Raw genomic sequence first — 12,461 nt, 5'->3', positions numbered from 1 at the left:
TTAACAATAAAAAAAAAAAAAAAAGAATCCCTGGGATTTATGAAGGCCGTCTTATGAGCCGTCTCACATCCGTTAGCTCGTATGACACAGCAATCCAGGGGGTGAAGAAGGATTCACCCAGCTCCACCTGAGAGATGGAGAGACTGAGGTTCTAGGGGATATCTCCTGGGCCTGGGGTAAGCGCCCAGCTGCTGGGGCTGGTGAAATTTCCTAGTGTTTGTATGTGTAAACTGGGTTGATCTGTTCAATGTAAACATTAAAAATATATAGCATGTTTGGTGACCCTAGCTTAGCATCCCTTCTGTTTTTGAATATAGGGGTGTCAGAGGGTGGAAGTGGGAGGACCACTTTCCATCTCTGGGGCCTGAGAAAAGTGCTCCAGAGAAGTATTTTGTAAGCTGCTTGCATTACACAATTAAGGGCAAGAGCATGGGATAAAGAGTCTAAGAGCAGAATCACGTATCCCTGAAATCTTGCCTTGCTCCCATGAACCCGAAAAAAAAAATACAGACACAAACAGCCCAGGCACCCGCCTCTGGTGACACTATTCCCCCAACCTCCTCCTCCATCGCAAAACCCGAGGTTATTCCTGTGAACTTCAGGGCCTCATAAAGCTCCTTTGATAGATGATCACCTGGGTGGATCTGCACCGGAGATGCGGGGACAAACGCCGCAAGAATCTTGTGTGTCCTCAAAGACTCCCTTGCCACTGGTTTCTCAACAGACCCCTGACTTGCGGCACAAAACCCACAGTAATCATTCATGTGGATAGGGAATAGGTGGGTGGGGGAGGAGAGGGGGAGAAAGTAGACCACTGACTTCATACTATCTGAAGAGTGTCTGGTATGCAGTAGGTGCTCAATATTGCCCCCCAGTGTGTACTGATAGTAAGTAGCTCAGGTTCACAGCATGCTGACTAGATACCAGGTGCTATGTTCAGAGCTTACATCATCATCTAGTTTAGAGCTCACAACAGCCTGAAAAATAGGCATTATTATTTACCCTGTTTTACTGATGGGGACCCTGAGGCTCTGACTGGTGAACACATGTCCCCAAGGTCACAGAGCAGAACTGGGGGAGCTGGGTTCAAACCCAGGGAGTCTAGCCAGAGAGCCTTTCTCTAACCTACCCCACTGCTGCGTGCCCAGCTCCTGGCCTGCTGGGCCAGCCTCCCGATTCTTGTCCTTAGATGGGTCCTGCCAGGGAGGCAGACTTACCAGACACCTTCAAATCCTGCCTGTGGCTCCACCAGCAGCCACAGCTTAGCCCAGGTTCCCCAACCCTCAGCAGCCCAGGCTCTCAGGCCCTGGACTACTTGGTGGGCTGCAGGTACCTCAGCTCAGGCTAATGGTGGTGGGGGAGGGGGGGAGCCAGCAGCCACAGATTCCTTCCAGCTGTTCCTCTGAGTCACCAAAGGATGTTCCAAAGCCCATGGCCAGCCCGCCTAACCTGGTCTTTCATTTCTGCGGTTGGTTGGTACTGGACTCATTGATGGGGATGTAAAACAGGATTGAAGTGTGTGTCCAATGCTAAACCAGGGTGCAGTAATTTCTAAAAGCTTTCATTGGGCTTTACATATAGAAAAGTGTGCCCACGTACATACAGAACCATGGGCATCATCATGTGGGTCCAGCTTGTGGAATTCTCACAAGCTGAGCATGTCTGTGTCATCAGCACCCAGAAATAAGGCACGGCTAGCCTCCTGAACTGAGCTTCCTCCCAGCAGCTCCCCTTGCATCTCATCCAGGCCTTACCCCCATCAAGGGTAACAAGTCCCAGCTGGAACGCCAGGTGTCCCGGCTTCTAATGCCAAACTGCTTTTTATTTTTTAGCAGCTTTACTGAGATATAATTCACATGCCACACCGTCCACCAATTCAATGGGGAATAGTTCAGTGGCTTTTAATCTCTGATGGTTGTGCAACCATCATCAGAGTCAATTGGAGAACATTTTCACTGCTCCCAAGAAAAACCCCATGTTCATTAGCTGTCACCTCCCAACCCTCCAGCCCTAGGCAATACTCATCTACTTTCTGTCTCTGTGGATCTGCCCATTCTGGAGATTTCACTGAAATGGCATCATGCGATATGTGGTCTTTTGTGACTAGCGTCTTTCACTGAGCATGATGTTTTCAGGGTTCAACTGCATGTCAGTACAGACTGCATATTATATAAATAGAAGGATATCATATGTAGTCTCTGAGTCTGCCTTGTGGCTCTATGTTATGTCTGTGAAATTCTCCCATTTCTGCGCCTGGGAGTACCCAATTCTTTTCCATTGCTGCATAGTATTCCACTGGTGAGCTTACCACAATTTTTCCAGCCATTCCACCACTGCTTGGCTTTGGGGCCATTCCCATCTTACGCAAACACCAATACTGTTTTTCTGAACATTGTCGTCCATGTCTTTTGTTGAAAACACATGAAGTATTTCTACTGGAGTTGCTCCTATGGGGTAGGTATGTTAGACACAATGCATACTAAGACATTTGAAACCATATTCGTGGTGGCTTGTGGAATTCCTAGGATTCCCTGGCTCCTAAGACTGCCTTTCAGCTGCCCGACGCTGTGGGCCATCTCCCTGCAGGGCACCCACCGCCTGGCCACCCCAGCAGCCCCCATGCAGCCCACACGGGCCGCAGAGGAAAAGGGCTTGGTGGCTGGTATTTTCGTTGGGTTGTGTGAGCACGCATGGTTTCCCTGTCCTGGCTCTGAAACTGTGTTCCTTTCACAGGCCAGAAATACTTAGGCATGGCTCGCTCTAAAAGGGGAAACATATTTTAAAATTCCAATCTGCCCATGTCTTAGAATGATTTAGAACATTCCAGCTGTCCAGAGGACAGCGCTCACCAGGAACAGTGACTTACAGTCCCCAGTGCCCACTTTGGGTCCTGACTCCACTCCCTCCTGGGTTCAGAATGCATTTCCTGAGCGCCTGCCCATCCAGAGGTCTGGGTCAGATGCTGCACAGGGTCCAAGCTGATGGACAGCGGGATGCTGCAGTGGCAGGGACACGGGTCTTAGGAAGAGCGGGTCCCAGGCCCTAAGTCAGCCACGCTCAGTTCTGAATCTGTGTTCTGAATCTGTGTACATCCTCTCATTTAATCCTTCCAATGGCCCCATGAGATAGAGGCACAAGTACTATTTCCACCTTATGGATGAGGAGACAGATGCTCAGAAAGGCTATGCTACTGCCCAAGACCACACAGCTTCTAAGTGACAGAGCTGGAATTCAAACCCAGGTTGTCTGGCTCCAGAGCCCATACTTCAGACTGCAGTAAGTTGCCTCTGGCTTTCACTGTCTGGATGGAAATCCCAGCCCTGTTGTTTACTCTCTGCACGGCCCTGGGCAAGTGGTTGGGACTTCTCAGCCATACTTCCTTAGTCCACAACCATGCCCATCACCCCTTGTTGCCTCAGGAAGATTGAAACACTCCTGAATGCAGAAGTGCCGAGAACTCAGCATGGGGAGCCATTTCTGCCCCCTACCTCTGGAGTCCCCCAGAAGGGTTTCTGCCTCCAAGAAATGTATATTTTGGAGAGAGTTTTGAGGTTGTGGCCCCTCTCTGACCACCCTGTTTACTTGGCAGGTGAGGACCCACAGCCCAGGGAGTTATACATTGTCCAAGGTCACATGCAGAGCTGGAAGGGGAATTCCCAAACTCGAGCTCTCTCACCTTTGAAAACTGGGGGTTCTGGTTTTGAGGCCAAGGTGCCTCACCCAACCATTCAAGAACATCTTGGTGACCCTGTCTCTCCCTTGGGACCCCAAAGCTCAGGCCCCTGGTGACCAGCTCCAGACTTCTGAGAAAACTAGAACAAGTGTGACGTTCTGGGTGGCTGCCAGGGGCTTCAGGCTTGAACCCGACCCCCAACCCTGAGTAGGCTAGGGTGAGGTGGGGTGGGGGCAGGCACGGAGGCCGGGAGTCAGGCCCGGGTGTCCCGTTGCAACTCCAGCCAGACACCCTGACTCGTCTTCCAGAAAGATTATCTCCCAGCAGGGCCACCCGGGACCCTGCTCGGCCATCAATATTTATCAGACCTGAAAACAGAGCTGTGAAAAATAGCCGAGAACAGGTGCCACGGTGGTGGGCACTCCAGCTCAGGCTGTGGGCAGCTGGGTGGGGGTGGTGCTTAGAGGAGGGTACCGGGGTGGACAAGGCCAGCTTAACAGGGGACCTCATCTGGGGGCAGCAGAAGATCAAGGACGTGGCCGCCTCACTAGAAGAAGCTGGAGCTTCCCTCCTGCTGTGGATGCGGGGGCCAGAGTGGGGATGGGGAGAGTAGGGGAGTGCTGCCAGGCCTGGGTGGAAGCTGGGGGCTTGGGAGGTTTGGCAGGGCAGCAGTGACCCCACCTGCTTCCCCTTGGGGTGCTTCACATCCACTCTCTACCCAGGAGCTGCACAGTGTGATCTGTTCAAAGCACAAGTCTGGTTATGGTCTCCCTGCTGCTTAAAATCCTCAGGCTTCACAGCTCTCAGGTGACAGGTTAAGCTTCCTATTTCTGGCCCTGCCATGTCTCCAGGAGACTCCAGGACCTCTGGGCCCCTGGCCTTGACCTTCCAAGACACCGCACACACACTGCATCTCAGGGCCTTTGCATGTACCGTCTGGATTGACTGCATTTGATTCCTTCCCCTCTGTGCCTATTTCATTCCTGCCTGTGCCAGATATAAGCCATTTTCCACCCTTCTACTCTGCAGGCCGACCCTGCAAATCATATTCTGCAGGTCCCCTGGCCTCTGCTTCTCCCCTCCACTCAGGGTCAGCCTATGGAGGCACTGGGGAGACCCCAGGGCAAGAGGAGGGAGAAGCCAGGGTATTTCTTTCTTTCTCTTCCTCTCTCCCTTTCCCCTTCTCCATCTCCCCTCCCGCTTTGGGCCGAGTCTCCAGAAATGGCTGCATTTCCTCTGTGCTCCAGCTGCAGCCCCAGTAACTGTCTCCTCTTTGTCCCTCAGGAAGAGGTGACAGCAGCTTCCTGCAGTTCCTAATCGCCCCTATTTGCTCTTTCAACTGCATTACCACTTTTGTAACCAGGTCCCTTTATTTAATTCCTCTCTGGAGTTACCTGATGCAGTGGCTCTTTCCTGGAGGCTGGTTCATCCTGTGGTTCCTGCATGAAGATCCAGACCCCACAGGAGCCTCCCTGGCCCCCCAGGCCTGGCTCAGGAACCTCTGGGGTATGCTGGGTGATTTCTTTTCCTTCTGGGCACTTATTGCTGTTTGCAATTATGAATTCATGAGTGTGGTTATTCTATTAACATCTGTCTCCCCCCAAATCTGCAAGTTCCATGAGGGTAAGGGCCAGACATCTGTTTTTGCTCAACACTGTATCTCCAGCACCACAACCTGGTCTCGGCCTGGCACCTAGGTGCACGCAATAAACATTTGCTGAATGAATGAATGAACGAGGAGAGTGTGAGGAACTCATTCAGCCACAACCATTTACTCTAAATGAATCTTTTTCTTGTCTTTCATGAGGTTACTGGATAGGCTGGTTGGAGAAACTCTTCATTCATTCATTCATTCAACTACAAGTTATTGAGCACTCACTGGGTGGGTGCCAGGGTGGACGGATGGATACACAGATGGATGAATACATGGGTAGATGAAAGGAAGGAAAGAGGGAGAACGGACAGATGGGTAAGGAGATGAGTGGGAGGAGAGAAGGATTCACTCCTGGGAAAGAAAAGGAAGGCAGGGAGGGAAGACAGGCTGGATTAAGATAAAAGGTGTCACCATTCTTTTGAGAAAAAGCAGAGGGGCCAGAAATGGCAGTGCTCACGCAGGAACCTTATTCTGAGTCCCTCAAAGATCCAGGAAGGTAAGGCTCTGAGAAGGGAGTGGGTGGGGAACCTAGTTTCTGAACAGAGCTACAACTCCCTCTGGTCACCAAGATTAACAACTTTGATTTGGAGAGCCCATTTCCAGTCATGACTTTGAGGCCAAGAGGATGTGCCTAGTAGCCCTTGGGCTACCCAGGAGACAAGGGGCTCCTGAGTTGACAGCTCGGGTTGACATGTCCCTGGCAGCAGGAGGTAGTGGCAAAACTGAGCCCCCTGAACCCCGCAAGCACATGTCTAGTAGGAGATGGACAGTATTTAATCTCTTCACTCAAGTCCCTGGGACCCAGACAAGCTCAAACATGACAAGCCCCAGAATCACCCTGAGCCCATCTGGCAAGCTCCTGCTTGCAGTACTCTCAGGTCCAGGTCCCAAGGCCGGTGTGGTGGTGGTGGGGAGGTGGGGGAGTCTGGAAATCTGCATTATTTTAGTGGCCATTCAAGGATTCAGACGCAGGCGGTTCATAAGAGACAGCCTGAAAAACACTGATAATGGTGCCATCTCAAATTGTATCAGGGAGGCACAGGGGAGGAGGCAGGGAGGCAGCATGTGCTTGAACTTGGCAGTCAAGGTTCTGACTTCCACCCTGATCCGTCCCAGGGGACCCTCTGAGCCTTGTGTCTCCATCCACCAACTGCATACAACACCAGAGTTCTCTCTCTCCCTGGTGACATAAGGATTATGCACAAAACACTCGCAGAGAGCGTTACACCCAGCAAATGTAAGCGCTGAACTCGTCCACTCAGTTAAAATCTAGTTCCTCTCCGTGCCTCATAAGAGTTCCAGGATTCACAGTTCTGTGGGTTTTAGAAATATAAAATGCTACCTAGGCTCAACATTACCTTATAACTCAGTGGGGTTGGGGGCAGCCCCCTTAAACAAAACCACTGATATTTCTGTACCAAAATACATGAATCTTCATGCTGAAGAGCAGCCATGGAGGCTATAAATAGCCTTATGTCCATTCAAGGCAGATTTCTGAGACCAAATGAGTTACAGACAAACTTGGTTTTTCCAGCTTTTATGATTTTGGCATTATGGATAGGAGATTGAGCCCTGTATAAAGATGCAGCCATCCAGAATGACGATATTAAAAAAAAAAAAATCACACTCTGGCCACCTCTGTATGAACTGAGAAGGAAATTAGCACCATATTGTAAAAGTAAGAGAATTTTTTTTTTTTAAAGTAATACACGTGTCCAAGGCAAAGAGACTAGAAAAATGGGTATGCCTGACACCTGGAGCAACAGATGGTGGGGTTTTTGCTTTTTTGCTTATGAGTATTTTCAAAAGTTTCTACCTTGAACCATGAACATATATTGCTTTGTGATTTTTTTTTTAATAATACAAATTTCAAAATCTTTAAATGCACAAAGACTTGGTGAGATGACCCCTTTGAGGGGGAGTGGTAGGCCAGGGGAGTCAGAGACGCAGGGGCAGCATGGCCACAGCCCCTCTCCGGTCTTCTCAGAGGGTGGACAAAGCCCCTTGCCTGCACGCTCAGGTCCTGCCTTCCCCAGCCCAGAGAACCAGGCTCTAGAGGGAACCAGCCCCCGCGGTCCCCCTGTGTGCGGGTCCTCAGCCCAGAACCCCACCTTGGATGCCCCAGGGGCCCAGGTCAACTGGGGAGGGTGGGCAGGAGGCAAAGGCAGGCAGGAAGGGAGGGTACTCAGGAGGCAGGGGGCCACTGGAGGAGCAGGAGCGCTGATTTGCAGCCACCCCTCAACAGGTGGCCTGCCATCTGCTCCGGCTCCCCGCCCAGGCCACGTGTCCAGCCCTCTTGAATTTAACTTTGGCTGCACACACGGCCTGAGTTCATGCAGCCAGAAAAAGAACTACCAAGAGCGGGCCCGGCCGAGGACAGCGCGCGGGTCACTTGTCGCCTGAGAGCAAGTCTAAAAATGACCACGGACCTTGGAAAGTCCCTCTGCTCAGGCCCTGCCCTGCATTTCTCTTCACTGGGTTCCTGGAGTTTGGCCTAAACGCTCTTTAGAGTGCTCATCCTTTACTTGACAAATATTGCAATGTAGGCCCAGAGAGGCGAAGGAGCTGGCCGGGGGTCACACAGCTTGACATTTACCAATTCACTCACTGATTCTTAACTGTTTATTGCACAGGCTCCCTCCCTGCCAGCTGCAGAAACAAGGCCTCAGAGAGCCTATAAACCTAGCAAGGAGAAGCCAAAACTTAAAAATGCAAGAGTTTTCCAGCTCTGCAGCTGACAACCTGAGAGAATTCTTGAAGTTCTCTGAGCCTCGACTCCCTTATCTGTGAAACGGGAGTAATAACAACAGTGCCAACCTCTTAAGAGCTGACAGGTGAATCCTTTTATTCGACTTTAGCCTCACGCACTTTTATCTTATTTTCAAAATGACCTTGGGTGGTCAATATCATGAGCGTTTTGCTGATGAGAGAAGAGAAGTGTCAAGTCATTTACCAGCGTGCCCAGGGCAAGCCCAGACTTGGAGCAGGTCACTCAGATCCCCAGCTGCTCCCCCACTGGTTCTCCTAGCCACCCCTCTCCTTCCTCCTCCCTGCATCTGCCTCCACCCTGGAAGAGAACATGCTGGAACCCATCCCCAGGGTGGGGCCCAGCTTTCACCCTCCTAGCAGCTGGGACCCCGGGGTGCGGTGTCCAGTGCTGGCCTGCAAGCTGAGGCTGGGGAGGCACATACAGCTTCTAACCCACTGGGGGAAGGAGGAGGGCCACCGTTACAGTGCGTGCTCCCCTGCGCAAGCCCCTCCTCTGTAACAGGCCCCCTCCTCCAGGCAGCCAGCTCTGCCTGGTGCCTTTCCTCCCCTTGGGACCCCAGGGCACGCAGGCTGGGGGTGCTTGCATGGGGGCAGGTCCCTCCCCCCAGTGCTCAGGGCCCCGGAGACCCAGGGAGTGGGAGTTGATTCTAAGGCAAGGAAGAAGAAAGCCAGCCAGCTGCAGGGGGTGGGGAGTGCGGTCCCATCCCGGGAAAGGCCTGCCTGCCAGGCCCTGGCCTCCCTGGGCTGTATGCCTCTTCCCGCCGGCCCAGAGGCGCCAGAGCCGGCCTGGGAAGGAGCCGCGCCAGGTCAGGGCGGGCCTGTCCCCCTCTCAAGTCCCCGCCCTGAGTAGGGTTTTCTTCTTACTCGAGCCAGAAGTAGGAGGGGACACAGTGATTCTGACCATGCAGAGATGGAAACATGAGAGAGAGATACAGAGATGGGAAGAGACAGAGACACAGAAAGAGAGAGGGAGAGTCAGAGAGACACAAACAGAGGCAAAGATAGAAATACAGAGAAACAGAGTCAGAAAGACAGAGATAAAGTCAGGGAGAGAGAGACAGTCAGAGAGAGGGAGACACAGAGTCAGAGAAGGAGAGAGAGACAGAGACAAAGTCAGAGAGAGAGAGACAGAGATATAAAGTCAGAGAGACAGATATATACAGATAGAGACCGAAATACAGACAGACAGACAAAGATAGATACGGAGATAGAGGGAGACAGACACCGAGAGAGGTGCACAGAGTTATACACACACAGACACAAGACGTCACACATGGAGAAACGCAAAGATAGAGTCTGAAAAACAGAGACAGAAACGGAGAGACACAGGCCTGCACAGGGCCTCTCCACCCCGCTGCCTTCATCACCCTGAATCAGCCCATTTCTGGGAGAGCAGCTGGAGGGGACTCTGGGGCCATCCTTCAGGCAGTGACCCAGGGCTGCCGGTGCCAGCCAGACACCCAGCACCTCACAAGCCAACATCAGTGTCCTAAGCCCTGACCCCACCAAATCTCCCTCCTACCCCTCTCCAGCCGACCCTCCACTCACACCCTGAAAACCTGTGGCAGTAGAGTTGTCTTTTCTAGAATTTCATATAAACAGAGTCACACAGTGTGCCTGGCAGCTCTCACTCAGCGGGTTTTCGAGGGTCTCCCAAAGAGCCTGCAGGGGTCTCGTCTCCCTTTTTGCCGATGGATGATGTTCCACTGTATGGGGACACCAGCTTGGTATCCACCCCCTGCTGATGGACATGTGGGTGGTTTCCAATGTGGGGTTACTGTGAACACGGCTGCTGTGGATGTGAATTCAGCTTGTGGTGTGCACATGGGTTCTTCTTCCCCTCAGGAACGGTCTTTGCTGGGTCACAGTCAGGTGCTGACCTTCAGCCAGTAGCTGGTTTGGCCCGTTTCCCTTGTCTTTAAAAACAGGGATTTTAAAAAAGTGGAAACAACCTGTATGTCCATCAACGATGACTGAATTAACAAAATGGGGCCCATCCACACAGTGAAGGACTACTCAACTATGAGGGAATGAGGCTCTGGCACAGGCTACCACAGCGATGCAAACACCATGCAGAGGAAAAGAAGCCAGACAGAAGCGGAAACGAGCGGGACCCGACGGGGGTCCTGAGTGCAGAAGTCTTTCTGTGTCCTGCATTTCTTGTTTGTAGAGAATAGACTTCAGCCTCCATGATTCTGAGCTCCAAAAGTCAAAATCAAACAGCTGCTCATCAGGGAAGGGAGGGCGGCCAAGAAACAACAGTGTGGCCTGGGGGCAGGGCCCTGGTTCCCCCCCAGGGATGCATGCAGCAGTATCTCTGAGCTCTTCTGCAGAACTAAAACCCCCAACAAATGGAAGATGTCAGCATTCTCCACTTCAGAGAAACTCATCAGACCACCTGAGACAAGATTAAAGGCCTGCAGGCCTGCACACACTGGGACCCACCCTGAAGCCCTGAAATAAAACTCCCCACCAAATCCCCCCGGGTTGGGACACAGTTTTTGAGGTACAAACCCACTCTGGTCCCCTTTGCCTGGTGAAACAATACAACTATTCTTTTCTACTTTACCCAAAGCTCTGTCTCTGAGATTCAGTCTGGTACCAGTGCACCAAAGCCTAGTTTTTGGCATCACAAAGGGCCACAAAAAGTAGAATTCCATTTCATTTATATGAAATGTCCAGAACAAGTAAATCCACAAGGACACAAAGGAGATTAATGGTTGCTTAGGGCTGGGGAGGGGGGATCAGGAGTGACTGCAAATGGGTAAGGGTCTCCTTTTGGGGGTAATGAAAATGTTTTGAAATCAGATAGAGGTGAGGGTTGAACAGCCTTGTTGCTGTTTAGTCGTTAAGTCATGTCTGACTCTTTTGCAATCCCCCAGACTATAGCTTGCAAGGCTCCTCTATCCATGGGATTTCCCAGACAAGAATACTGAAGTGGGTTGCCACTTCCTCCTCCAGGGGATCTTCCTGACCCAGGGATCAAACACAAGTCTCTTGCATCTCCTGCACTGGCAGGCAGATTCTTTACAATGAGCCACCAGAAAAGTTCTTGGGAATATACTAAATGCCACTGAATCATACACTTTAACGTGAAGAATGTTAAATTGGTGAACTTTATGGGATGTGTGTTTCCCAGGTGGTGCGAGTGGTAAATAACCTGCCTGACAATGTAGGAGACGTAAGAGGTGTGGGTTCAATCCTTGCGTCAGGAAGACCCCCCGGAGGAGGGCATGACATCCCACTCCAGTGTTCTTGCCTGGAGAATCCCATGGACAGAGCAGCCTGGTGGGCTACTTGGGGTCCATGGGGTCACAAAGAGTCAGATATACCTGAAGCAACTTAGCATGCATGCATGGGATATGAATTTTGCCTCAATTTTTTAAAGTTGGAGATAATCTGATAATAACAGTGTGTCTTTATAGGATTCCTGTGACGAATAATGAGATGATACACAGAAGCACTTAGCACAGGGCCGGAACACTGCCTGGCACATAGTAGGTGCTCAACAAACATTCGCCAATCTCCCCAGTCCCTCAGGCAATGCCCTGCCAGGAAAACATGGTAATGAGCATGTCTGCAGCTACTCTGACCTTCATGTTCATTATCTTCAAGAAATCTTCAAAACAATCTCATCAGATGGGAATCTTTTAACATTTATTATTATTAATCTCCCCATGTTTACAGAGAAGGAAATCAAGATAAGGAACCCTCCCAAGGTCAGCCACCAGCCTGGGCTGGCTGACTTCGGAGCCCATGGGGCCAGGTGAGCACACAGCACAGCCAGCCAGCCCTGAGCCTCAGGACACACGTCATGGAGTTTGGATGCATGGGCAGAGGTGCCCTTGGCCATCTTCACAGAATGAGGGCCTCTCCCCGCCTCTCAGGCTGGATTTTAACAGATCTGAGGGGAATGGAGGCCAATTGTATCCCTGTGACCCTGCCCTGAGAGCCTGGGCTCCCAGCAGGGTGGGGGATGTGGCTGCCTAGGGGTCCTGGGCAAGCCAGGTAGAAGGCCCCCACAGAGGCCAGGCCAGCAGGCTGCTCCCAGGGACTCTGCTGGGGCTCACGAGAAAAGAGGCAGTGAGCAAAAGGCAGCAGAAACAAGCCAGGGGAGACCCGCTCACAGGGCCTGGGCTGCTCTCTGTCTGCAGGCAGTCTCAGCCCCTAGCCTCCTGTGGCTGTGGGCACATCCCCTGTCTTGAAATTCTCCTGAGCTAGTCTCAGCCTCACTGAGCCCTCCCCCAGGCCATCACATCACTTCCTGCCTGACTGCAGAACAGTCTCTCCTAGAGCCGCTCCCCCCTCTTCCCCAGCCCACACCAGACCACTGGAACTCTGCTCTACATCCAGCCTTCCAAAACT

Source organism: Bubalus kerabau, chromosome 17 (genome assembly GCF_029407905.1).
Source record: "Bubalus kerabau isolate K-KA32 ecotype Philippines breed swamp buffalo chromosome 17, PCC_UOA_SB_1v2, whole genome shotgun sequence".
NCBI classification, from domain to species: Eukaryota; Metazoa; Chordata; class Mammalia; order Artiodactyla; family Bovidae; genus Bubalus; species Bubalus kerabau.
Note: the sequence above shows the minus strand (reverse complement) of the source record.